Genomic DNA, 14337 nt, shown 5'->3' with positions numbered 1-14337 from the left:
TTAACATTTTCCCACATTTGAAATGTTTAAATGAGGAGTGGTGGTGATGAAAGGTTTTCCAAAAGTGATACATCTTTTTGGGGGAGGAGTAATGTTTATGTTGTTCTATAGTTGTTTTAGTATCAGTCAATTTTTGCATGTGCTCTATTACAAAAACAGTGACAAATATTTAGCAAGTGTACTGTAGCTTTATTGTAAACTTTAAAAAGAATTAAACAAATATAGCAATTAAAATTTTCACTTTTGAAGTAGTTCACTGCTAAGTTCTACTGTACTGTATCCATACAGAATATAGCATATGCAGTTGGCAACACAAAGCACTTATTTCATTGCACTGTTATTATTACTCAGAATAATCACAATTATACTATCAAGGGCAATCATTTTCAATTATGAATTCTGTGGTAATTGTGCACCCCTAATTATGCATTACAAAAACTAATACTCTGTATCTATCCATCCATCTAAAGCACTATTCCTGAACTTATAACTTGCACTGACCCCAACTACAAGCTATGACTGGTAGTTTTCATCTATCCTTGAGGTTAACTTAGCTATAGCTTATCTAGCTCTACTTTAAAATTTAGTAGTCTATCATTTGTTAAATTTGTATTTTGTGCTAATCACTCCAAAATTCAAATTTGACTTTTGTAAGCTGCTCCAAGAATATTTTCTATATAATAAGTATGTTACCAATCACTGATTTCATATTAGAACTGGCCAATTCTGATTTGTTTTCTTTACCCTTTAAAAATGTTTTGAAACCTTACATTCAATATTGAAATAGTGCTATTACAATTAGACTGCACACCATCAAGAAGATACAAGGTTAACATGCTTAACATGTTTAATGTAAACTTGACACATTTAGCTCTTAAACTGTGTGCTAATCAGCAAGGACAAACTGCTTGCTTTTTTCTAATTAAAAATGTGAGCTGTTTTACTAATAACGACTGCGCACTATTCACACTCTGACAAGGAATAAAATTGTTTTAAATAAAAGGACAAAATTAAAAAAAATCTAAAAGGAGCCACTTCTGTCTAAGACGTGTCTCTCTTTCCTTCCAGTCCAAGTTCATACAGACTGCATGTATGTTTGCTGTTCTTATTCAAGGAAAGGATCGCTCCTCAGATTCTCTTTTCTCAGTTTATTATTCCACTTTCTTTCATATAAAAGCCAATATTTTTATTTTCACTCTCTCGTAAAAGTTTTGAGTGTTTACAGGAGGTCCCTTCTGCAAAATGCCACATGTAATTCCTCAAGTATTATAATACTTTATATAAAGGAGCACTACAAAGTCTGGTTGGGAGGATACGCTCATACTGCTTTACCGCACCCACCAAACGACAAACCACCTGGACTGGGACTGTGACACCTCAGTACCACACTGGAACAGTGCAAGGTTTTGAAAAGCAAATTCTGAAGAAAAAAAAAAAAAAAAATTTGATTTTAGATTAGCTAATCCACACAGGTGGCACAGTGGTGCTGCTGCTGCTTTGCAGTAAGGAGATTGTTGGATCACTTCCCAGGTCCTTAGTGCTTGGACAGTGCTTTGAGTAGTGAGAAAAGTACATTTTACTGTTCCATTTATAAAACACAGATTCAAAACAGCAAAATTTAGAGAGAGAGAGAGAGAAAGAAAATGGGTTAAAAAATTAGATTCTACCCAGTTTCCGCACTCAGTTACAAATAGGGTTTCCTCTGTACAAAATACTCTGAACCAATATATGATTATGAATTGATACCACCAAATGAATATAACAGTAGAGACCTACTGAAAAGGGGTATCTTTCGTTGCTTTCATTTTGAGTACCTCAGTTTTTGCTAATGAAATGAGTTTGTTAGACTTCACTTGAGATTATTTTAACACTTACTCCGATTTGAGCTGCAATATTATATACATTTGAGATAAATAGGCAGCATTATAAGACATTTATTATCAAGGCTATAAATACACAATAGCATAACATTTTTTGCCTCCTCATTAAGTACCAAACTAACTGCACTCAGGGGTACAGATTACATAGCCATCATCTGATTGGATCATCTGGCTAGAAAAAAGAATCAAGCAAAGCCATTATTAAATTCCATAGAGTGCATTGCATTTGAAAAAGAAAAGGCTGTAAAAGTCATTGATGACAGCAGCTATACAAACACCAGTGTACTACTTTCACTATTAGTTTAATCCATTGCTATCCCTGTAGCATGTATATCTACAAATTTTTGTAATCATTAATTTAATACATGAAAATTTCCACATCAAAAATGCTTTAGACCTTCATACTTTTTCAAAAAAAATGTTTGAATACCAACACTGCAACTAATTAAGGCAGTGGTTCTAAAAATCACAACTGGGGAAACACCATCAGGCAGAAGGTTTTTGATTCAACCAACTTTGCTTTAATTGGTGAATGCAGAAATTACAAAATTAAGTCTTATGGATATTATTAGAAAGTGACAAGCATTTATGTATGTTACATAAGGAAAAAAACAGCTTTTTAATTTGGACTTTAATATACTCATCATCATCTTGATTTTCATTCTGTTTCTTAGAATTTTCTGGTTATTTAATCCATCATCTACAAATAATTACATTATTGGGTTTGATGCTCAAATATTTGCACCCTTTCAGCAATCAGTGGTGTTTGCCGAGGTATTTCCTTTGCTCATTTGTTGACATTATTAGGAGCAAACTAAACAGAAAAAGGCAAATTAATCTGAACAAAACAAAAGAGAGTAAAACATTTAAAGCTACAGCAAAATATAAATGTTTATAAATGGCAAAAAAGCATGATTTTCTGAATGCAGAATATGAGGAAAAAAGATGACCAGCTAATTAAATGAGATCAGCTTGAAGTAAAAAATAACTCATTGATAAACTGGCTAGAACAAAAACATGCAGCCACAAATAGTCCCACAAGACTGAGTTTAAGAACCACTTAACTAAGGGAGTAGACGGTAAACAAAATATTGGCAGGAGGTTTGTAAACCATGCGTTACTAGTGAACAGAGAAGTCACGGTAGCAGAATATTTTGTATCTGATGCCAATATCAGTGAAATTTCACACTAATCACTACCACATTGATACCATGGAGAAAACAGAAATCCAATTCAATAGTTTTTTTATTCAAATTACCTCCATTATTCAAGCAAACAATATTAGGCCTTTCTCTGTAAATATAAAATATTAATAGGAACAACAGCTTTAATATAGCAATATATCCATCATTACAAATACCAAAATACAATGCAGGGCTTAATTTTTAAAGTGTGATGGACATGGGGATTCCCCCAGTGCCACAGCAAATGGGAGGAATTTTATAACCTTACAGCACAGGGTTTAAAAAGAATGATATCATCATGGACTACCTGATTTATCTTACCATGTGCACATTCCAGATGTATTCTCTGACATGTTCACCCCAGTAACTGAAATATACTGCTTAAAAGTCAATACTAAAATAATAAAACATTGTATCTGTGCTGTTGAATTGTGAATTTCAAGATAATTCAGGATAGACTGGCTTTTTAAATTTGTTTTTATAACATACTTTTAAAACCTGGTTTGTCAAAGAAACCCCTGTTAAGACTGCAACATTTGCTATTTTAAGATTTAAGGTTTATATTTGCATTATTAGCTCTACTAAAGAATAATATTTAACGGATGAGTCAAATTGATTGAATTTTAATATTCAAAATCAGTCACTTTTTAAAAAAAAAACTAATTAAGCAAAATTCCTGCATTCATGCTCTGAAATTCTCCTGCCTCAAACACAAAGCATTTCCAAACACGACTTCTGTTTTTTCTCTGTTTGACTTGTATTGATACTATGCTGAAGCATCACTAGAGTCATTTTCACATGTACTTATTAGTGTATCAATGTGCCTTCCAGATTAATTTTTCTACTTGCAGCCAAACGAGTGGAGTACTGACTTTAATTCAATACTCCTGAAACTGTAAAAAAACAAAAAAAAAACAGAACTTCAGCAACGACTAGGTACCAATGTATCAGTTCTTACGACATTCCTGCTAGTGCATGCACTAAAAATGATAAGTCCTGAATGCAGAAAGAGAAACAAGATAAAAGGACACATTTATTAAATAATTAAAATAAAATGGTGGTCGCAAGAAGATGCTATAAAACATATCCTACTTTTTAAAATGATAGCCCATAACCCAGGAAGAGACTCCTGGCTTGAGCATAAAAGCCCCTCCCAGCCAAAGAGCTTGGAGTTGTGAGGTGATCTGAAGACAGACGTCAAACAGCAGGAGGTGGCAAGCCCTGAAGGGACGTTTGAGGTTAAGAGTTACAGAGAAAGAAATTGGAGTGTTTGCTTTGGTACAGAGATAGGTACTGAACAAGACATTGCACCAAACTGACAGAGAGAGGCAGTATTTTTGCATATTTTTTTTTTTTTTTTAAAAATACAGTAAAACCTTGATTATCTGTCAGTGATCAGGACCATGGCCGTGACAGATGAAAGACTGATAACAGAAAAGCTACTTTAAAAATGTACAGTAGATTAGTTTAGGAAACAAACAGTCTTATTTATTTCTAAAACAAAACTATTCTAAAATATATAGTGGCCTCTGAACAGCAGCAAATTTTGTTTTTTTCTCTCCAGACTCCAGAGTTTTTTTTGTTATCCTACTGACTATCAGACCTTACTTTATTCTTTGTTACTTAGTATTGCCTAATATTTTTCCATTTTTCTTTTTCTTTCTTCATCTTGTAAAGCACTTTGAGCTACATAATTTGTATGATAGTGTGCTATATAAATAAATGTTGTTGTAGTTGCTGTTGTTACATTAACAGAAAACATTACCGTCAGTGGTTTCCATTTTTGACACATTTTTCAGTTTTGTCAGCACCACGCAATACTTGAAACACTTTCACCATTTCATAAATGTTTAATAATTTCAATTTTTATGACAATTCCAAAACCACACACGTTTAATTGCCCATAACAAAGTAAGGTACATTAATTATAACAAAAGAGAAAATTTACTAAATGCTATTAAAACTGAAGGTACGTAACTGACACTGTGGTGTTATGGAAGAGAAAGTTGCTCCAATGTGCATAGTTTGCAGCATACTGCACGGTAGTAGTACTACAGTAATAGGTAGGTGCTGGTGCATGTTTTTTTTTTTGTTGGCCGCGACGGTTAATATAGATTGCTGATCAATTGAGCGATGGATAATCAAGATTTTACTGTATACATTATTGGGTTTAGGGGTGGGTTGGTTGTACTTGTACTGTTCTTTTACCTTGTGCGGTGTACTTCCAGGCAAGACATATATACAGCCATCCCTCACCTACCACAGGGGTTATGTTCCAGAACCCCCCTGTGAAAGGTGAAAATCCGCAAAGTAAAAACCATATGGTTATTTTTATAAATTAAGCCCTTATAAAATCTCCCACACTCTTATAAACATTTCCTGCAGTTATACAGCATAAACCCTTTGTATTCTCTTAGATATTGGGTAAGATTCATTGAAATTATGTATGTAAACACACTGTTTATATACAGTTAAACCTAAATATTATGTGGTGTAGCTGTTCCCTTCCTTCAACATATCCAAAACTTTTATCTTTTCGGCAATCGTTAGCATGTTCCATTGGCATTTGGGCACGGCCCCTGAAGCAGGAGCAGATTGTTTTGGAGCCATAACAAAGGGCTTGACTATGCACAAAGATAAACATAAAAGAGCACAAAAGTTAACTCTTTACACAGAGAAATACATTGATGCTGAATGAGCAACACGAGACTTTCTGGTTAACGCAGCAGAATCAAATTTGGCGCTCCGTCGCTGAGCCAATAAACACACAGGAACTTAACTGCGTGCTCTGATTGGGTAGCTTCTCAGCCATCTGCCAATAGCGTCCCTTGTATGAATTCAACTGGGCAAACAAACTGAGGAAGCATGTACCAGAAGTAAAAAGACCCATTGTACAAACAGAAACCTGCAAAGCAGCAAAAAAATCTGTTATATATTTAGATATGCTTACATTTAAAATCCGCGAAAGTCAAAGAGCGATATACCAAGGGATTACTATATATATATATATATATATATACACACACACACACACATAAGTCTTCTTTCATTGGGAACTTAAAGTGAAGAAAACAAAAATTTATAAGAGTTGACAGTGTAGGAACTGACTATGACAAACGCATTCACACGAATGTGAAGTGAGCGAACCGTAGGCGTGGTTGAAAAATGGTCGAGAGGAGGGCAGGACTTGAAAAAAATCTCTTGGCAAAAGTCTCATCTCAAAATTTTCTTTTATAAAAGAGAAACAACTTTAGACTCCTTGGCTTTCATTCCATGTTTAAGGGCAGCTCAAGAACACCTTACCCACTATAACAAAATGGATGACTAAACAAGCCTAAAACTGTACTTGTAAACTTACTGAAGATTTATATAAATGTAACTGTTAAAGGGGGAGGTGGGGGGGGGGTTACTGTAAATTACACAGGAATTCAATGAATGACTTTAATGTGTTTACTACAGTGGCTGGTATGTGATGCCGCACATGTTACCTACAGAATCAGACTCATTTGCAAGTAGAATGGTTTAACTAACCAAACTAATTAAAAGTAAAGACTAACATATTTTGCTAGACATATTTAAAAGACAAGGTATATAATTATGAATAAAACATTAAAAGGAAAGAAACTGCCATAAAAAGGTCAATAAAGGTAAGAAAGCAAATGAGTTGGTAACAAAAGTGGGAAGTATAGGAATATTCAGAGTGTCCCATTGTTACACTATACTACATTGTCAGTTTCTTTGCTGTTGAGATCTTTTGCCAAAAAAACAGTTAATTTACCACAGTCAAACCAACAATCACAAAATGCCTGCAGCTTTATTTCCTTGCTGAACTTAAGTGCCAAAACAGCAGTTCAAACTTCAGAAATGAACATAGTAACTAAACAGTAGTGCAGCTAGATTTTAAAACTGTACAGCTTATTAGCAAAATAACCCCTTAAAAAGAAACTTTAAAATATTATTCATTGCAGCTGTACATGTGGGTTAGTTTAACAATTTTTAATTAAGAAAAAATATTAAAGCAACAAGAAATGTTCATCAGTACGTTTGATGGCAATCAGTGTAACCTCAGTACTTTAACTACTTATCAAAGGTACTAAATAGGCTGTATGGACATGGTCTGAAATATTTTAAAATAGGCATGTTATTATGGACATATATGTACTAAATTATGTACCAAAAGACAAGCTGGTTAAACAATATAATGTATGCTGTGGTACTTAATACTTTCTAAAATGTTTTAATGAGCGTGATTTGAAAACTCGGATTCTGGGTCAGACTTGAATACTTTCAGGCACACCATAAGAGGACATGATTGTTAAACGATAATCTAAACTATTTGACAAAGACCATCATACCAGGTATTAATAAATGCAAAAATATTTCATATTTACCGTTTTAGACTAAAGCAGTGGACCCAAAACTCAACAATGACAATTTGCACAATGCCTGTAACCTCTGAAGATGGCAATACCTTCTGCAACTTTTTTTTTTCTCGGGGTTAGGTCAAAGGTCACATGCAGAACAAAGAACAAGTCAAAAGGGCCAAAGTTTTATTTCAATTATGTGCTGTAAAACAATTGCTAACCCTGCACAAATCCTCTTTTCCTAATACAATATGGGCATTTTCAACCACTCTTTAAAAAAAAAAAAAATTACTTGATTTATGCAATAATTGTGCCAATCTTCTATTACTTACTTCCTCGTGGGGGTGGATGGTATTGTCTGGAGCAGACATGACTGCTATTGCTAAAAACTGACACACAAGCATCATCTGCCATCAGGAAAAAGGAAATAATAAACCCATATTACGCGACAACTGAATTTACAGGTTATTTCTTCAAGCCAACATTTTAAAAGATCTTTGAAGTCCTACAAGCAGAAAATGTAATGTATATTCTCTGTAACAAAGCTAATTGTCAGTCTATCAAATTCACCAAATCAGCTGTTCTTTCTTCATATGCTCAAACAGTACATAAACAAAACTCTTAACAATTGATTTTGTCTGTAAATGTGCATTTTACTATTACCTCTGCGTTTAAACAGCTTTCAATTGAAAAGCTTCACCTCTTTAAAACAAAAGTATCGCTGTGTTCCAAATACCATAGCAACCTACAACCACAAGGATTCCACGGCAGGATTGAAAATATACAATATTTTTGTACTGAAAGCTACCTCCTTTTTTTCTTTTTCTCTCTTTTTCAGGACCTGACATTACCTAGTACTTAACCAGAATATTCTTAAAAGCATTGATTTTGGAATCTGGCCCTTACAGTACACAGCATTTAGTTACTGAACCATTTTTGACAAAGTTACTCAACTGGAAAGAAAAAAAATGTCTATGAAAAAAGGAGCAGTATGACAAGCTGGTGCCGAGTTGCTCAAAGCACATCTGAACATTAGCACACATGTTCAAGTAAGCCAGATTTTATGAGTATAAACTCCATTACTCATTTGGACAGCAGGACAGAGGACTCAAATTGCTTTAGAATACAAAACTCTCAAGCCTGCACAAGCCAGTTCACGTCTATGAGGAGGCAGACCTATGTTAACGCGACTGGGTGCCATGCAACCACCATCATAAGGAAGGTATTTGTAGAAAGTGCAGTGCTTTTATTGGGAACAGCCATAAATGTTTTAAAGATATTTTTGATCTCAAAATTGACAATGTTCACTTAGAAACTGAATTGTCCTGTTCAACATTAAAGACATTAGAAAGGATGGATAAAAACAAGCAAAAGCAGTTTTACTGTCTTAAAAAGACAGCTTGCATTGTGTTTCCATCCCCCTGTCAATGAGAGAACCTGCAAAGGAGTTTACATAATTTAAGAAACCTTCAATCCAAAGTACCTCTTCTACTTACTCTAATTAATCAAATACAAATCAAAAATAATCATAAAAATATAAGCAAACAAATAAATATAAATATTAGTGCTGGGCGGTATACCGGTTCATACCAAAAATCGTTTTTTATTTTTGTTATGATATGGATTTTTCTTATACCACTACACCGGTTTAAATAGCATAAAAACAATCAGAACGTGGCACAGCGGGAAACTGTTTAAGGGGGGACCTTTTTCACTGCTGCACCTCTAAATGCGCATGCAACGGAGTACATGCGTTAGTGGAGGTATTGAGCGGTGAAAAAAAGAGAACATTCCGAAACTGAAGATACTTTGGTTTTAAAAGGTCAGATGTGGACCATTATGTTCAAATGTCTGAATACTGTTTCTATACTACTGGATAATACTGCAAGCCAAGTTGTACTTGTTTTATTTTTTTCAATACTGCGTAATGTACCTGGGTATTGTGTAATTGTGTGACGACATGTTGAATTTATTCTCAATATTTCTACTTTATTCTCGCCGTTTATGTCGAGATTAAAGTCGAAATGTTAACATGATTCTCATAATTTGCCATTACAGTAATCCCTCCTCGATTGCATTCCAGAACCCCCCGCGATAGGTGAAAATCCGCGAAGTAGAAACCATATGTTTATATGGTTATTTTTATATATTTTAAGCCCTTACAAACTCTCTCACACTGTTAACATTATTAGAGCCCTCTAGACATGAAATAACACCCTTTAGTCAAAAGTTTAAACTGTGCTCCAAGACAAGACAGAGATGACAGTTCTTTCTCTCAATTAAAAGAATGCAAACATATCTTCTCTTCAAAGGAGCGCCGGCAGAGACACAGAGAGAGAGAGAGAGAGAGAGCGCACGTGTGACTGAAAAGCAAACAATCAAAAAATCAATACGTGCTGTTGGGCTTTTAAGTATGCGCACCTCGATAAAGCAGCTGCAAAGAAGGGAGCAATGTGAAGGTAGTCTTTCAGCATTTTTTAGAGTAGCGTCCGTATCTCCTAGGCAAACAGCCTCTGTGCAAACAGCCCCTCTGCTCACACTCCCTCCATCAGGCGCAGAGAAAGTCAGAGAGAGCGAGAGAGAACAAGAAAAGCAAACAATCGAGCACCACTCAGGAAGCACATCGTATATCATTGAGGAGTTTTATTTAATATGTAATACATGCTCCGATTGGGTAGCTTCTAAGCCATCCGCCAATAGCGTCCCTTGTATGAAATCAACCGGGTGGGCAAACAAACTGAGGAAGCATGTACTTTTAATTTTAACCATTGTCCGCAGAAATCCGCGAACCAGCGAAAAATCCGTGATATATATTTAGATATGCTTACATTTAAAATCCGCGATGGAGTGAAGCCGCGAAAGTCAAAGCGCGATATAGCGAGGGATCACTGTAATGTAGAACATCGTAAATAAAACTTCATCTTAAAATGAATATTTAATTTACTAGTTTTTCTCAAACCCCGTCATAAGTTAATGTAGCACATTAAATGCTTTGTATTAAGTGTTCCCCGACCCAGTTGTTAATTGCTACGCGCTTCTTAAACTGACTTCCTCTGCACTAAGAGGAGGTGCAGGCAGCGATCACTACACAGAATACATTCGCTTCATGATATTCCTGCTCTGAGTCATTAATAACTTGGTCAGGGAACACTTAACACAAAGCATTTAATGTGCTACATTAACTTATGACGGGGTTTGAGAAAATCTAGTAAATTAAACATTGATTTTAGGATGAAGTTTAGTTTACGACATTCTACTTTAATGACAAAATAAACTATGAGAATAAAGTGGAAATGTCGACTTTATTCTCTACAGTTTTTTTTTCTTTACCGTGGCCCTAATAAGTTTCCGTAGGGCTATATCACAAATAGCATTATAAATGCAAGTTGCAGCTTTATTATTTATGTATATACAGTGAACCCTCGTTTATCACGGTTAATCCGTTTCAGACTCTACCGTGATAAATGAATTTTCGCGAAGTAGGATTCTTTATTTGTAAATCGAATATTTTCGCAGTTAGAGTATAGAAAACCTGTTTACGACCTTCTAAATACGTTTTTTTAACATTAGAGCCCTCTAGACATGAAATAACACCCTTTAGTCACCATTACACTCATATTACCCAATATATTAAACAAAATACGAGAAAATAAGACATAGACGTTACAAATATCATATTACTATGCGCACTTGCCTTTTAAGGCGACCGATTTTATCCTCAATTTTTGTGCGCTCCATGTGTACATCAGGCATGTAATTATAGGGAATGAGAACATCAAAGTGCCCATTCATAACATCGCCCGAAAACCTAAGTTTTTTTTTTATCTCCTCAAGTGCCTGTCCAAAGTCGTACAATGTCAGCCCAAATCTGTGCCGCTAAAGACGGAGTTTCATGCACTAAATAAGCTATAGATGAGAATAAGCAAGCACCATCTCCCCTGATATTTAATACGCAGTGAGGCATTTGTACTCCATCAACATTAATTATTTCCAGAGACATAATTTTGTCTATTTTTCCAGCGCATCGCGCACAAAAGCAAGGGAACGATGAGAGCACCAGAACTCTGCTCACATCGCGTCGCTTCGTACCTCAAGCTGCAAGTAGTAAGTCTGTAATAAGCGGAATACCGCTACGCTTTGCACTCAAGGGACGGAAGGACAATCCCGAACGCTTTTATATAGTAGATTATTGTACTGTACATTTAATTGCACACAAACACACAAAGTTCTTACACACAACCACTAACCTATGAAGGCATGACCTCAGTAGGAGAGTCTTCAGAGGTTGGTGCAGTATCTTCAGCAGGTGAGTTGTAGTCTTCTTCCGCTGAAGGAGTACTAGAAGTAGGCAGTGGGTGTCTGGGTGCGCGGCTGAAGAACATCTTGATAGGCAGTTGCTGGCGCTGTCTTTTCATATGCGCGAGGAGGCTTTTGTAGGGTATTGCCATCTTTAATCATATCCAAGAGTTTCACCTTCTCCTGGATAGTAAGCATCTTCCTCCGGCGCTTAGTTTTATTGTCAGAAGGCTTACAAAAAGCAGCACGTTTAGGAGCCATCGTAGGGCTTAGATAAAAGTTCTCAGAAAGCGATTGCGTAGTGACGTAAGCGTGTATGAGAAAAAAATCGTGATAGAGTGAAGCTGCGAAAGTCGAAGCGTGATATAGTGAGGGATCACTGCATTAGCTTGAAGCAAGGTCCATATTAATGCAGTTTGCCTTAATGATGGTTCATTTGGTAAAGATGTCATCACCAAGTTGCACTGGTTTTGTACCTGGGCTTGAATTCTTGAAGTAATAGTATTATTACTGGAAGTTGCACTATTATTTATTTCATTGTTATTATTTATTAGTTTAAATATTATGCAGTTTAATGATGGTAAACTTGTTTAAAAAGTCACTTTTAACGTGTCAGTGGGCAAAGATTGTTAACATTAACAGAAAGTGTAGTTGGTTTTGAAAAAAACATTTACTATTTATTTCTTTTCTAAGACATGTTCAGTGCAATACAACTTTTGACAAGCACCTCTGGATATTTTACTAAGTCTAAATGCCTCTTCGGATGGTTGAAAATATGTTGTCAACATTTTAGTTTAAGTTGTTTGCAAAATTTGTTCAATAAAAAAAGCTCTATATTTTGATTGCATCTGTCATGCAATGCGATTCCTTCGCTTCATTAGTGCAACCCCCGTGAAAACTATCACTCTATGGGGCCATGCAAACCTGTATTAATACTTGTGTGCACATTAATATCTTTTTGTACAATTGTAATGACAGTGGAATAGGTTATTCTTAGCCACTCTACTGCAGTAACTGCAGTGGAAAATGTGGTTAACATCCACTCATTCATGGGATTGGTTGATTTGGATTGCATCCTTGATTATTAAAGGGTATGCACACAAATGTAACCAGGTTTATGTAGGATTTTTTCCTTTTTTTTACTAAACAGTTTGTTTTTACCTTCTTTGTATAGATTACAATTTTGCAATAAAGGTGGAACAATTTCTGACAAGATTTATCTGGGTTTAATTTTTTTATTAAACAAAACCTACGATTTTGGCAGGGATGTGTAGACTTTTCATATCCATTGTAAATCTTGACATTCAGGAAGCTAACCAATATGAGATGCAATTTCACAACACGAAAGGCAAGAATCATAAGGCCAGGTTTCTACTTCGCACGACACATGCTCCAGCGGACTCTACTGCTACGTAAGCGTTGAACTGTATATACTTGCGCACGTTCTTTACGTCAATCTCTAAGATTCCACCAGGTGGCAGTGTGAGATATCATCACTGTGAGAACTGGCTCCGATTTGCTGTGTTGTGAATTACCTAAAACATTCATTAAATTCCGAGGACACCTTGCCGCAGTATCTCTGAAAAGGATGTTTAATGATTAATTCCATCAGTCCAGGGATGCACCCATTCCTGCATACAAACATCAGGCTCGAGACCAAAACAATCCCTACACGGGGCATCAGCTCATCGCAAGGTAAACACAAGCACACACATACAATAGCGTCATTTTAGCATCACCAAATCCCCAAACCTTCAATGTCTTTGGAAGGAAACCGGAGCACAGAAACCCACCAGTAAAACATGCAAACTCCAGGCAGGCAACACAAGGGAAGCGACTCCCAGCCAGGCCGACCATAACACCACACCATGTGTAATTGTCAGTATTCATTATTTAAATTAACGACTTCTGTAAAATGTAATATACAAACTTTAATGCATTTCATCATGAAAATGATATCAAGTATAAATATAAGGATTCTAAATGTGCAGAGAGCTGGAATATCATAAATGTAATGTGTTCTATGTGGTGATTGCTGCTGTCAGGTCAGGAGGAAGCGCCAGAAGCGCGTAACAATTAACAACTGGGTCGCTTTGATGTTTACAACAGTCTACTTTAATGATAAAGTAAACTAAGTGGGTAAAGTGGGCATTTTGAGATTAAAGCCGAAATATTTACTTTAAATCACAAAAAACACCTTTTCACCACATCCTCAATTTTTTTCTCTGTGGCTCAAATACGCTGGCTAACATTCTGATGCTGTTGTAAATGTGGGAAAAAAAAAAAGACATCACAGAAAATGGTCTGCATCTTGCCATTACGATGGGGAATATGAAATGCTTCAATATAAAAATGCCACATATGCATTTGTATGTCTGCATTTAGCTTCACCAGATTGAACCATTCAAACACTGAAGCAACTGTCACATGTAAATAGTAAACAGATGATGACTTATCACCCTGCGCCCCCCGACTTTCTGCTGATACTGCAAGCCGCACATGTGTTGGGTTTATTTCCGAGGACATGCTCAGAGAATGCGTAAAATGATTTCTCTGGGATATCCCTAAGTAATTTGGAAAAGCTTTATCTTCGTCAAAATTTTTAGTTCAAAA

General features: G+C 35.7%; 1 protein-coding gene across 4 annotated transcripts in view; it reads right to left on the bottom strand.

The window, feature by feature from the left end:
• The window catches only part of axin1 (axin 1), a 124252-nt gene that overhangs the window by 51761 nt on the left and 58154 nt on the right, over nucleotides 1-14337 (bottom strand). The window lies entirely within an intron of this gene.

The sequence above is a fragment of the Polypterus senegalus genome, chromosome 13 (assembly GCF_016835505.1).
Source record: "Polypterus senegalus isolate Bchr_013 chromosome 13, ASM1683550v1, whole genome shotgun sequence".
Classification (NCBI taxonomy): domain Eukaryota; kingdom Metazoa; phylum Chordata; class Cladistia; order Polypteriformes; family Polypteridae; genus Polypterus; species Polypterus senegalus.
This window is presented reverse-complemented; position numbering and strand designations above follow the sequence as displayed.